Raw genomic sequence first — 14318 nt, 5'->3', positions numbered from 1 at the left:
AGCAAATAGCTAAGAAGATTGATAACCTCCAAGTTGCAGCAGTGAATACAAGCCAACCATCAACCACATGGGGACAGAATGAAGAGAACCAAGAAGATCAGCAGCAGGAACAGATTCAATATGTTCACAACCAAGGCTCAGGCCAAAATAAAGTCTATGGTGACACGTACAACCCATCTTGGAAGAACCACCCCAACCTTAGATGTGGAGATAACCACAATCAAAATCAGCAGCCATGGCAAAGACATTCAAACCAAAACAACTCAAGAAACACCAGCAACCACAACCAGCAAAACACAAACTATAATCCATATAGAAAACCCCAAAATAACTACCCGAATTCCAGCTACTATCCACCCAATAACACAACCATTAACCAAAACAACCATCAGCCACTTTCAATACTTCACAACAAGCCACAAGCATCACAAGACACTCAGAGAATCTCCAACTTGGAGATATTGATGGAAAAAATGATGAAACAGCAAGAGCTAACAAACAAGAACAATGAAGCTTCCATACAAAATATAGAAAGGCAGATTGGGCAGCTTTCCATGCAAGCTATGATTTTTGAAACAGGTCATCTGTGCGTGCGCACAAAACTGCATTTTTTGCTACCTGTGCGGCCGCACAAGCTTGTGCGTCTGAACACGCCTTGACATGCCCTCTGGTCGTAGCGCCAGCACAGCTTGTGCGTGCACACCGCTCTGTTTTCTGTGAGTTTTGCGGCCGCACAGACGTATGTGTCTGCACACCAATTGGTAACCCTCTGGTGGGAGCGATGGCACAGCTTGTGTGCGTAAACCCCTTCTCTTTTAGCTTCTGTGCGTGCGCACGGACCTGTGTGCACACGCACACATGACCCTACCCTATGTTCAAAAAAAAAGAAATCTTATGTACGTGCACACACCCTTGTGCGCACGCACACTTCTTAATCCCTCTTCTGCCAGGAGCGATCGCATAGAGTGTGCGAGCGCACATCTTCCTTCTTTCTCATAGTGTGTGTACTGTGCGTACGCACACCCATGTTTTCTCACTATTATGCTTCTTTTCTCTTATTCTCGTCTCTCTACTTCTTCTCTTCTTTTCTCTTCCTCTTTCTTATTCTCCTTCCACCCTATTTTTTGCTTACACTTGTTAAGTTTTGTTCATATTTCATTTTTTATTCTAGTAATTTTATTAGTTTTGGGTTACTTGATTGTATGTTAAGTCAATAAATTGCAAGTGTTGTTCAATGCTTAATTGGATTGATTGTTGCTTGAAGTTTCCACCAATGCACTTATACTTTACCTTAATTTACTAGTACCTAGTGGGTTTGGATACTTATGTTTTGATTTTACCACTAGGATAAATTATATAAGTGCATTGAATTAAGTGATTTGAGTTGAAATTACTTGTTCATCATGATTTGCATATCAAATTCATCACATGTCTGGTACTTGTTCCTTGTTAATGGTTTGCATTTGTTTGAGTGACTTAACTTGATTTTTATCAAGCTCATCACTTTTTGTAATAAGTACCTTCCCATGTGACTTTTTCATTATGTTTCATGATGAAGAAGGAGTTTCTGTTCATTATGGGATTGGTTGTTGTTTATTGTGCTATTTTATATCAATCTTGCACTTTCACTTGCACAATTTCAATATCCAATATCAAATACTCAATTCACTTTTGTGGGTACCTAGGGTTGCTTGTGCCTTAAGTTTTGCTTATTCTTTACTTGCAACCTAGCCTATTTAATTGAGGACCATATCATTTCTTTTGATTATGTGGTTTACGTTTCGCTTAGCCAATGTGTTGTGTTCTGAATTGTGTGCGCATTTAGAATATACACATTGCTTTTTATCATACCACACACATCTTACTTTTCCTCAATTGTTGTTTATTTGTTTACAAAGCAACCGGAGCCCCCAGAGCCCACCAGCTAAAGGTGGAGCCTCATAGTCCTTCATCCCCTAGATCATGTGCATGCACTGAGGACCATGCACAATTTAAGTGTGGGGGAGAATCGCCAACTTCAAGAGAGGTAAAATCCTTTTCTTAGACACTTTGCAGTATTCTTTTTGTTCTTTTCCTTCAATTTTTGCAATTTTTGTTCTTATTTGCACTTTATTTGGGTTGCTTGTATATATTTCTTTAATGCTTATAGTATTATGGTAGTAAATACTGGCATGTTGCATGTTAGATGGAATAATTTTGGTAAAACAACAAGAAATTTTCATGAAATCCTTTTTAGGGCATGCCATTGATTGAATTGAGAAATTGTTTCTCAACTTGCTTGAGGTATTCTTTTCATTGAACATAGGAAAAAAGCTAGAACAACATACCTCGTGAGATTTGAGCCTTAATTGTATGGTTGCACATCTTCAACCATAAAGATTGTTCTTGTGTGATTATACTCCTTTTATGATTGTAATCTTTGATTTGCATGAATCTATACATCCATTATTTTGTGTATGTATGCATGTATATGATTGAGGCCATTGTTTCAAAGAGCTCACTTACCCAAATAGCCTACCATTTATCTTCCATTGTTAGCCAACTTTGAGCCTATGCTAAACCCAGTTGTTCATAATATTAGCACATTACAAGCCTTAAAGCGGAAAACAATAAATATCCCTATTTGGATCTTTGATTAGCTTAGGCTAGTGTGAATGAGAATCGTTCAAGTGTGAGAGTCTTGGGACATTGGGTGCATAAAAGGGTAGTTTTATATTTTCTATTGAAAATGTTGGGAATTGGATACATGCTCATGTATTGATCAATTGTGTAGACCTTATGCATTGATGTTCTCGTATGTAGAAAGAAGAAAAAAATGAAAATGAGAAAGAGAAAAGAAAAAAAATAATATGAAAAAAAAATATATACTTTTATAGAAAAAAAAAGAGAGAAAAAAAAAGAAAGAGAAAAGCGATAAAGGGGACAAAATGCCCCAAAGTAAAGTTCGAATAAGATCAATGCATAAGTATCATGAAATGGATGGGAAATACATGAGTATGTGGAAAAGTGAGAAATGGGTAGTTAGATTAGTACTTGATTGAATAGGTCATTATATAGGTTAGGTGGAAAAGTTTAAGTTGATCAAAGATTCAAAGCCTAAGTCCACTAGCCATATATGATCCTACCTTGACCCTAGCCCCATTACAACCTAAGGAGAAGACCTCATGATGGATGTATGCATGCATGAAATACATGTTGATTATTAGAAGAAGAACAAATCTTAGAAAGCATGATTAGGGGAGAATTGAGAGAATCGACCCTAAACACTTGAGCGATCAGAGCGCAAATACTTCCGGTGAGGGTTCGATGCTCAATCCTTTGATTCCCGGCTCTTGCGAGCATTCCTCATGCAAGGTTGTATACATTGCGTTTGATACATAGAAATTGGCAAATCCTATGCATTGACCACCATCGTGTCCCTTGTGCTAGCATGTGTCATAAGAAAGCTGATTTGTTCCTAACCAAGTAGATAACAGCACTAGTTGTAGTTGCATGCATATAAGTAGGTTGCATTTCGTGAGTCCTATACGTTTGTGACCCCTCGGTCTTCTGTGTTTCTTTGCATGTTCCTAAGCATGAGGACATGCTAGAATCTAAGTGTAGGGAGGTTGACAAACCCCATTTTGAGGGTTTACCTTGTGCTAATTTCAAAGGGTTTATCAATGATTTCACACACTTTCTGCATGAAAATACAAGGAATTGCATTCTTTTCCTAGTTTCGCCTCATGAATGAAAACATGCATATTTTGCACTAAAATAGATACATTTCTAATCTTCTCTTGATGCCATTCGATGCCATGACTTGTGTGTTAAGTGGTTTCAGGATATAGAGTAGGCTTGATGCCATTCGATGCCGTGACTTGTGTGCTGAGTGGTTTCAGGGTATAGAGTAGGAATGGACAGGAAAAGAGAAGGAAGACGGGTGCAAGGAAAGGAAGCATGAGAATTGAAGCTTTGGAGATTTCCACATGGGCGCGTGCGCGCACCTGACGCGCTCGCGCGGATGAGAGCGACGCGAAGCCGAGACTAAGAGCCAAGCCACGAGCCGGCTTGAGTAGCGGCTAAGCCAGGATCCTCATGGACGCATACGCGTACGTCCCGCCTCCGCGCACACTCCAGAACTGCATCTATGGCGCGCACGCGTACCTTGCGCGTACGCGCCGATGCTCGAAAATGATTTTTTAAAAGTCACATGACTTAGGCGTGGAGTTGGTTGGAGGTCCTAACTTTTGAGGAGTGCTTTGGCGGGAAAAGGCTTAAGAGGACCAAGGGGGCAAGGGCTGAAGACACTTAGTTCATTTTTCTAGTTTTTGGAGATATTTTTAGTTAGTTACATTGTTAGAGAGAGAAACTCCAACTTCTCTCTAAGATTCATCAACTTCTCTCAAGTTCTTACTAGGGTTCTTCTTCATCAAAATTCTGAATTTTTACTCATTCCTTGGTGAGATCCATTGCAACTTTCATTCCACTTTGTTCATGTAATAGGTTTTCTCTTCCAATTTCGAGTTGTAGTTGTAATTGTTAAAGTTCCTTAGATCTATGATTCAACTCTATGAATTTTGGATTTCATTGATATTTTGAGATTTTTGATCCTCATTGTTGCTCCTTGATACTTGTTGCTAATTCCTTGTATTGCAATATCTTCAATTCTACTTTTCTCTTCATTTTACTATGACCTTCCTTCTTGCTCACTACATGTTTGATAAAATGTCAATACTAGCTATGGAGTAGAATTTTTGCACTTGGCATAGGGTTTGGTCATTGGAAAAAGTTGAATAGTTATATCAATAGTTGATTTGGAATTAGGGATTTCTAGTTGGCTTGGAGTGCACTAAAGCTAGATTCCCATAAGGTGAAGCTAGGACTTGTGACTCAAGTTGATTGTTCTCATTTGATTTTCCTCTATACTTAGGGGATGACTAAATGGAGCAAGGCCTAATTGTTGTCAACATTGAGTGAACTATAATGATAAATATTTCTAATGCCAACCTTAAGTCAAGTCCTTTTGATAATTGATTGTTTGTTTCTCATTACTTGCTAAGACCTTCAAAGAACTCAAACAAGGCTTACTAAATCAATAAGATGCATACTTTGGCAATTCCAAGGGAGAACGACTCGGGAGATTAATACTCTCGGATATAGATTGTACATTTGTTTGATGATGGATTTCGCGTTGGTTTAGACTATACTACGATTGATCACTTGATAAATTCTATACCAACAAAAATTCATTTGTCACTTCTTCAACATCTTCTATTTCCACTATCTCTTCAGCTGAGGTGTGTTCAGGTGGATTTGTCTCTTCCTGATTCTTCTCTTGTAGTGTGGTTCCGGACCTTAGGGTGATGGCATTAATACAACCCTTTGGGTTGGGTAATGGTTGAGAGAGGAGTCCACCAGAGCTTGAGGACTGGTTGTTGGAGTTGTTCATTGATCCAATCTATGAGACAAGGGCTTGCAAAGTAGAATTCAAACCATTCAGAGTAGAAGTAAGGTTGTTTTTCATGGCCTGTTGTCTCCGATCAATAGATTGTAGTAACTCATCATTAGGAGATGAAGAGGGGTAAGTGATCTGAGAGGTCTGCTGAGATGCTTGAGGTTGTCTTAAATGAGGTGCTCTGTAGGACTGATTTTGATTCTGCTGCCTGAAGTTGTTATTGTTATTCCACCTCTGATTCCCATTGTTATCTCTGCCTCCTCTATTATGATTGTCCCTCCAACCCTGGTTAGAATTGTCTCTCCAGCCTTGGTTAGAGTAATCCTGCCATCCTTGGTTATAGTTACCACCTTGATTGTACCCTTGATTGGGGCGGTCATAAAAGTTATGAGTGGCTGCTACAGTGTTGTCTTCTGGTTGGAGTTACGGACACTCATCGGTATAGTGACTGTAATCTACACAGATTCCGCATACTCTTTGTGGAACCAGCTGCTGGCTGTGCTGTGGTGGAGAAGGCTGAACTTGCTGAGGCTGTTGTTGATTCAGTTGCATCTGCTTCAGCAAGTTGGTCATTTCACATAAGCTCTGAGCTATAGCAGCAGTCTCTTTACTAGTGGATATCTCTGCAACAGCTCTTGACCGACTTTGTTTCTGCCTGTGATTCCTAGTAGAGTAAGCTAAGTCGCTGATCAATTGCCATGCTTCTTCTGTAGTCTTGTACTTTTTCATAGAACCATTGCTAGCACCTTCCAATGTGGTCCTATCTTGAGATTTCAAACCCTGTGTAAAGTAGCCGAGCAATACTATCTTGTCAATCATATGATGGGGGCATGCTTCTCGAAGATTATTGAAGCGTTCCAAGTATTTCATAAAGGGTCTCAGATTCATCCTGAACGATCATAGACATGTCCTTCCTTAGCTTATCGGCAACTTCAGCTGGAAAGAATTTCTCCAGAAACTCTCTCCTAAGTGTATCCCAGTTGGAAACAGTTGTTCCGGGTTGAGTGTAATACCACTATCTTGCCTTTCCCTCCAGAGAAAACAGGAAGGCTTTCAACAGAATGGAGATTTCATCAGTGCCATCACGCTTAACAGTAGAACAAGCAGTCTGGAAATCCCTAAGATGCTTGATAGGCTCCTGAGCAGGTAAGCCATGAAACTTGGGCATTAAGTTGAGTAGTGAAGACTTTATTTCAAAATCTACAGCTACTGTTGGGTGGTGTGTCTCGAATGGTTGGAGCATAAAATTAGGGGCTCCTTCTTCCTGGATAATGACTCTTCTGGGTGCTGCCATGTCACCTACACGTAAATAAACTGGATTAGTAGAGAGGGAGCTTGTTTCTTCCTTAGATGACGATTCAGGTTCGTCTTCAAAGAGGAGTCGCCGACGCCGAGCTTGCCTTATACGTGAAAGAGTTCTTTCAATCTCAGGGTCAAACACTGGCAAGCTTGGATCAGGAAGGGAACGCGTCATTTAACGAAAGAAACGTACAGCTCATAGTGACAGAATGAAAAGAAAAATTGATATTAAAATAAATACCAATCAATAAATTAGCACACTGTTGCAACTCCCTGGCAACGGCGCCAAAATCAAAGGGGTTGTCATAATATTGAAAATTAAAATACTGGGAGTATGAATCCCAGGTCGTCTCCCAACGAGTTGCAGAGAGATGTGCTATTTCATCAATCGGGTGTTTTCAAAATTGGTTGAGTTGATAAACAAAAATTTAAATTAGAGAATTTAATTTATTTTAAATAAAAGCCTTGACTGGGGTACATTAGTTGGAAGCCCTATTCTTGTTGAAATACTCTCAAGATTAATTAATAATTGGAAGTTACTCTGCTTAGTTAACCCTTACTAGGTAAAGGAAAGTCAAGCAAGTTGGAAATCAGTTTCTATTCATAAGTCCTAATCCTCTCCCTTGGGAAGGACTAGAGTTAATGATTAGAGGGTGATTCAACAATAAACCCAATTATAATTTCTCTCTTGAGTAGTTCAGCTCAAGGGTTCCTTTCAATCATCCCCAATTAAGTCATGGAACTACTCACTCATCATAGTTATAAAATTCACAGAATTAATGGTGAAAAAAAAGAAGACATGATAAACAATAATGAAAGGATTAATTGAAAATAAAAATAGTCTATATTAATAACTTGTAAAAATAAGCCAAAGTCAAATCTAGAGGGATTAAAAATATGGAAGAATAAATATAAAAAGTAAATAACAAAATAAGATGACTAGTACCGGAGGTAGACTCTTCTCAAAAACTAAAGCCAAAATCTTTCAATGCTAATTATGAATGCTCAAGTGATTGAAAAAACCTAGGGGAGGAGTAAATCTAGATCTAAAACTAAAAATTATGCAGAATGAATTGTGTCTCTCGTTTCTGCATATTTCTTGACTCTAGTCTGTAACTTCGGGCCAAAAACTGGATTGAAATCTGGCCCAGAAACTCTGCCAGTGACTTTTGAAATTCTGCAGATCGTGCACATCACGCAGACGCGTCATTCACGCGGACGCGTCATTCAGCGTTTTTCTTTTCCATGCGGGCGCGTCATCCATGCCTCCACGTCGCTTCTGCTTTTCCAATCCGCGCGTCCGCGTCACTCATGTGGCCGCGTCACTGCGAATTCCTTTCTTCCGTGCGGTCGCGTCGCTGACGCGTACGCGTCACTTCTCGCTGGTCATCTCCTCAATTTCTTGTATTCCTTCCATTTTTGCAAGCTTCCTTCCCAATCTCCCACTCATTCATGCCCTATAAAGCCTGAAACACTTAACACATAGATCACGGCATCGAATGGAATAAAGAGGGATTAAAATACCTAATTAAAGGGTCTTCAGGAAGTAAGTTTTCAATCATGTAATAATTTTAGGAAGGAAATATAAATGCATGCTAATTATATGAATAAGTGGGTAAAGACCATGATAAAACCACACAATTAAAACCATAAAATAGTGGTTTATCAATGCTCTAGGCATATGATCGGAAAGTCTACATTCTTCATCCAGCTTGAAAAATATGATGGAGACTTCCTGACTTTCGGTGACAGTGGTAAAGGAAAAATCGTGGCCATAGGTGTAAAGTAAGTAAAAACTTCTCTTCTGTTATTAATGATGTTTTTCTTGTTAACGGATTGAAACACAATCTACTAAGCATTAGCCAACTGTGCGACCTAGGATACTTGGTTATCTTTAAAAAATTAGAATGCTTTGTTATGTGTGAAAAATTTGGTTAAATTTTGTTTGAAGCAAAAAGGAGCAATAATGTGTATGGACTCACTCTAGAGGAACTAAGAGAACAAAAAGTTGCATGTTTCACTTCCATGGCATCTGAAAAATGGCTATGGCATAAGAAATTAGGACATGGAAGCATGTACCAAATTTCTAAACTTGTAAAGAAAAAATTTGGTTAGTTGCCTTCCTAACATAAAGTTTGACAAAGACATCACTTATGATACTTGTCAATTGGGCAAACAAACCAGATCTTCTTTTAAGCCCAAGGATGGAATCTCTACCATAAGGCCATTGGAAATGCTGCACATTGATCTTTTTGGTCCTACTAGAACACAAAGTTTGGGAGAAAAATATTATGGTTTAGTAGTGGTTGATGACTTCACTAGATTTTGATAGGTTCTTTTCTTATCTCACAAAAATGATGCGTTCATTGCCTTTTCTTCTCTTTGCAAAAACATTCAAAATGAAAAGGATTTAAAAATTGTTTGCATGAAAAGTGATCATGAAAAAGAATTTAAAAATCATGATCTTTGAATTTTTGTGATGATCTTGGAATTTCTCATAATTTTTCATGTCCTAGAACTCCTCAACAAATGGGGTTGTTAAAAGGAGAACTACAAGTCTCCATGAAATGACTAGGGCTATGCTTTATGAAAATGAAGTTCCAAAATTCCTTTGGGCAGAAGCTGTAAACACAACTTGCTATATTTTAAATATAACCATCATTAGAAAAGGGTTAAAGCAAATACCTTATGAGCTATGGAAGGAAACTCCACCAAACCTCAAGTATTTTCATATATTTGGATGCAAATGTTTTGTGTAAAACAATAAAGATAATATTGGAAAATTTGATCCAAAATTCTATGAGGGTATGTTTGTAGGATACACAACCACTAATAAAGTGTATAGGGTTTATCTCAAAGAACATAGAACCACAGACGAATCCATACATATTTTATTTTGTGATACTAACATCATTCCAAGTTCTGTCATAAAGGATGATGCAAGAACTGAAGCTAAGTTGAATCCAAAAGATAATCAAGGAAATGATAAACTCGTCCCAGCTATGGAAAATGCTAGTTCTGACCCTGTAATTCAAAATGCAGGAGACAATTTGGCTTTATCTCCTGATAAAGTAGGAGATTCCAAAACTATGAGTGTTGCTGAACCAAATCAAAGGCAAACTGAAATCATATCACAAAGGCCTAGAGAGTGGAAGTTCTTGAAGAACTATCCTCATGAGTTCATCATTGGAGATCCGTCCCATGGAGTCACCACTAGATCCTCAAGGAAAAAGAATGCTGAAATCAACAACTTTGCTTTACTATCCCAATTGGAGCCACAAATTGTAAAAGAAACACTTGAAAATCCTTCATGGGTTAAAGCTATGGAAGAAGAACTAGGCCAATTTGAAAGGAATGAAATTTGGGCTCTTGTACCTTACCCTAATGACAAGAAGGTAACCGACACCAACTGGATATTTAGAAACAAGTTGGGGTGAGGATGGTAGTGTGATTCAAAACAAGGCTAGATTAGTGGCCCAAGAATACGATCAAGAAGAGGGCATTGACTTTGATGAGTCATTTGCTCCTGTGGCTAGAATAGAAGCAATAAAATTATTGCTTGCATATGCTGCCCACAAAGGTTTTAAACTTTTTCAAATGGATGTCAAATGTGCATTTTTAAATGGCTTTATTGATAGAGATGTATACGTAATTCAACTCCCCGGTTTTGAAAATACAAAGAGTTTCCAAACGATGTTTTTAAACTTGCAAAGGCACTTTATAGTTTGAGACAAGCTCCTAGAGCTTGGTATGAAAGGTTTAGTTCTTTCTTGTTACAAAATGATTTTCAAAGGGGTACTATAGATACTACTCTTTTCATAAAAGAATCTGATGATCATTTCATATTTGTTCAAGTGTATGTGGATGACATTATGTTTGGATCGGTAAATGAAACCTTGTGTGAAAAATTTGGAAAACTAATGACTAGTGAGTTTAATATGAGTATGATGGGAGAACTCACATTCTTCCTTGGATTGCAAATCAATCAAACTCGAAGTGGCATTTTTGTGCACCAAGGTAAATATGCCAATGAATTAGTGAAGAAATTTGGTTTAGAAAGCTTTAAACCCACAAGTACCCCAATGCATCCTAATACAAAACTTGATAAAGATGAAAATGGAAAAGATGTTGGTGAGACATGGTATAGGAGAATGATCGGATCTCTTATGTATCTAACATCCTTTAGACTGGGTATCGTTTAAAGTGTGGGTGTGTGCTTTAGATTTCAATCTCACCCAAAAGAATCACATATTACTGTTGTTAAATGGAACAGTAGATATATTAAAGGCACATCTGACCTTAGTTTGTGGTATCCTAAAACTGATGAATTTTGTGTAGTTGGATACTGTAATGCAGATTATGCAAGTGATCGACTAGATAGAAGAAGCACTTCAAGGATCTGTTGCTTTCTTGGACAATCCTTGAATGTTTGGCCAAGAAAGAAATAAGCCAATGTTGCTATAACAACCCAATTTCCAGTACGTCATGATCATACTGAAAATCGAGCACTGCTAGCTTGCCTTCCTTGACTTAACTATTACTTATTATTAAACCTATAATCGTGTTAGCACGAGATCGATTTTTCTTAGAAATTTTCTCCTTTTTACGTGAAAATCTTGGAACGAAAACGGCGGGTCTCGGAAAGCTTAAACATTCACATACAGAATCGTAGGAAACCAATGCGAAAAGCAGCCAGTAAGATAAGCATAATAATGTACATCACAAACATTATAAACAGGAGTTATACATAAGTCAACAGTGTACCAACTTATACCGCTTATTACTATATCTATATACAAACAGATATATAACGCTTCGGCCCTGGCCCACAAAAGAAGCCCCTAATCTGGAACCCGAACTAACCTGGCCAGTCTGAACAACTCTTAATCTCTCGGTGGATCTATCCAAAAGTGTGAGACTAAGCCAAAATTTCTACGCTAAGCTGAATGTGCCACCCAAAATACACTACCAACTCTTACTGTCCTTGATCAATCATTGCAGCCAAAAGACAAGATTTCTATCACCTTCATATCCTGCAATGAGTGCTAGTTACATCTGAAGGGGAAGAAGGAAGGGGTAAGAACTGGGAGGTTCTTAGTAGGGTCGGAGTGGATAATTAGGGTCATTGTATTTTAATCCTTAGTCGACAGCAACACAACACATAACACAGACAAACCTCAACCAAGTATGATAAGTAATTCACTCAGAAGTCAATTAACCAAAACGAATACATACACATTCATAGAATTTCAAAACATAGAGATATGCGCAAACAAGTATGATGCATGTCTACTCCTATACAGGCCATGAGCTCATGTGTTGGTTTGTTGCCTGATTCTCAACACTGGTTCTGAAATAAGTGTAACACCCTAATTACCCTAAGCCTTACCTCTAATCATAAAGCAAAGGTTAATCAGAGGTTACGACAATTCTAAGGCTTATACATATCTATATATAGAGGGAAACAATATATTCAAGAAGCCCGATAAAAGATTAAGCTCAAAGACAGAATTACAAAAGCGCGAAACGTTCACACAAAGCTAACGCACAAGACACACGGTATAGATGCAAAAGAATAGAACATATATAGATATAAGAATATAATAATCATAGGAAACTAGCCGCAGCTTGCGGAGTTTAAGCCGACTAGTATATACAGACATATAGTGTTTTGGTGTTAAAAACAGCTTATACTCACTATTCTCTCAAATAAGCCTCTAAGGCCATAAAGACAAATATACAAAGAGATGTAAGAGTAACTACAACACTCCGCTCTGTCACCATATCCGCAATCTCACCGAGGTAGATTTGCAACCTGCGTCTGAAAAACAACAACAACATATGGTATGAGAACCGGAGGTTCTCAGTATGGTAACTGTTCCGAGGGTTACCTGAAACGTGTAGCTCGGACGTCTGGCAAGACCCGAGGTGGGGGTTCCGTGACCCGAGCTTGATATGCTGAGCGGCTGGTGGTTGTACCTGCAATGACACTCCGATGCTTAAGTTAGCATGGGTCCAAGCAGATATGTGTAGAATGTAGAATGTGTGCCATACCTGGGTGCTCCAGTGTATTTATAGTAGTTGGCTGTGATCTTCCCTGGATAAGATATTCTTATCTTATCTTATCTTTTGGGAGTTTTATCTCTATCTTTGTGGAACCGCCTTTCTCTAGGCCTTTTCGGCCTTTAGCTTTTGGGCTGCGTTCCTTTTGATGGGCCTTCCTTGCTTTAGGGTCCGAGGTCCGACCTCTAGGCGTGGGCCTTAGGGCGAGGTCGGACCTTTTATGATCTTGCCGAGTTGGGGAGCTCGGTCAGGGTATGAACAGCTAGTATGTTTGATTGTTGCTCAATTGCATTAGATTTTATTTAATTGAAGTTTTCATCTAGGACATTTTATGAAATCTTTTGAAATCATGAAAACCTTGAAAAAAATGCAAAAAAGGGCAAGAAAAGAAAAAGGAAAAGAATGAGAAAGTTGAAGGCTCTGAGTACCAATGGCAATTCACTTGTTAAGTACTTGTGGTGTTTATGTATCAAGCCAAATGCTTGAAAACAAAACACTTAGAAGTCAAGGCTAGGATCAAGTGCAAAAGCACTCCCTCAAAGCTCAAGGTTCTGAGCATCAATGATTAGAGAGTCAAGAAAAGAAAATAAAAATAAGCTTAATGAAGTCCTCTAATTCAAATGCTTGTGGTGCTTATGTATCAAGTGGTAATACTTGAAAACAAAGCATTTAGAAGCCGTAGCTTTGTTATTAACTCATGGGACAAAGAACCCAAAAGGAGAAGCTAATAAGAAAATCAAAAGCTTGTTTCAAGGAAGAATTATAAGGAAAAGATTTCATAAATTGAGCTAGATGGAAGCATCAATCATTTACATTTCTTTTGTGATTGTAGCATGCTTAGAAAACTGGCTTACCATGAACATTAACTTGCTATGCTTCTCACCTTGGATTGTCAATCTTAATTGCATGATTCTTTTCTTGCTTGGGGACAAGCAAGGTTTAAGTTTGGTGTTGTGATGACAAGTCATCATATACCTATTTTTCTATGCTTTTTCATACAAGGCAATGTAGCATATGTGAAGATAGAGAGTCTGAGAGGGATTATGAACTAGTAGCCCCGGATTCCGAGGAGAGAGTGTGTTTTCCGCCTTTAGATAGTTCCGAGAAGTTCTTCTTTTATGCTTATGATTGCTTTTTCTCTAAGCTGAGCGTCCGACTTCCTTTTACCGACCTGGAGTCCGAGGTGTTATGGTCTTGTAACCTTGCCCCTACGCAGCTCCATCCAAATTCTTGGGCATTTTTAAAGCTGTTTCAACTTTTGTGTCAGTTTTTGGGCGTTGCTCCCTCTATTTCTCTTTTTTCCTACTTGTTTGTGTTGACGAAGCCGGGGTCAGGTGGAGGGAAGGTATCTTGGGTCTCTTTTAGGGCTAACCAGGGAAGAAAGTTTTGTACCCTGTATGATGAGTCCTTTCATGATTTTAAGAACTTTTACTTCAAGGTCCGGGCTACTTGAGACGTCCGACCTTTCTTTCTAGATGAGAGTGGGGAGCCTTCTTTTCCTCTTTGTTGGCAGGAGAAT

General features: G+C 38.6%; 1 pseudogene; it reads left to right on the top strand.

Annotated features, from left to right (window-relative positions):
- LOC110279302 (uncharacterized) overlaps positions 1 to 14318 on the top strand; it is a 172909-nt pseudogene that overhangs the window by 123357 nt on the left and 35234 nt on the right.

The sequence above is a fragment of the Arachis duranensis genome, chromosome 3 (genome assembly GCF_000817695.3).
Source record: "Arachis duranensis cultivar V14167 chromosome 3, aradu.V14167.gnm2.J7QH, whole genome shotgun sequence".
Classification (NCBI taxonomy): Eukaryota; Viridiplantae; Streptophyta; class Magnoliopsida; order Fabales; family Fabaceae; genus Arachis; species Arachis duranensis.
This window is presented reverse-complemented; position numbering and strand designations above follow the sequence as displayed.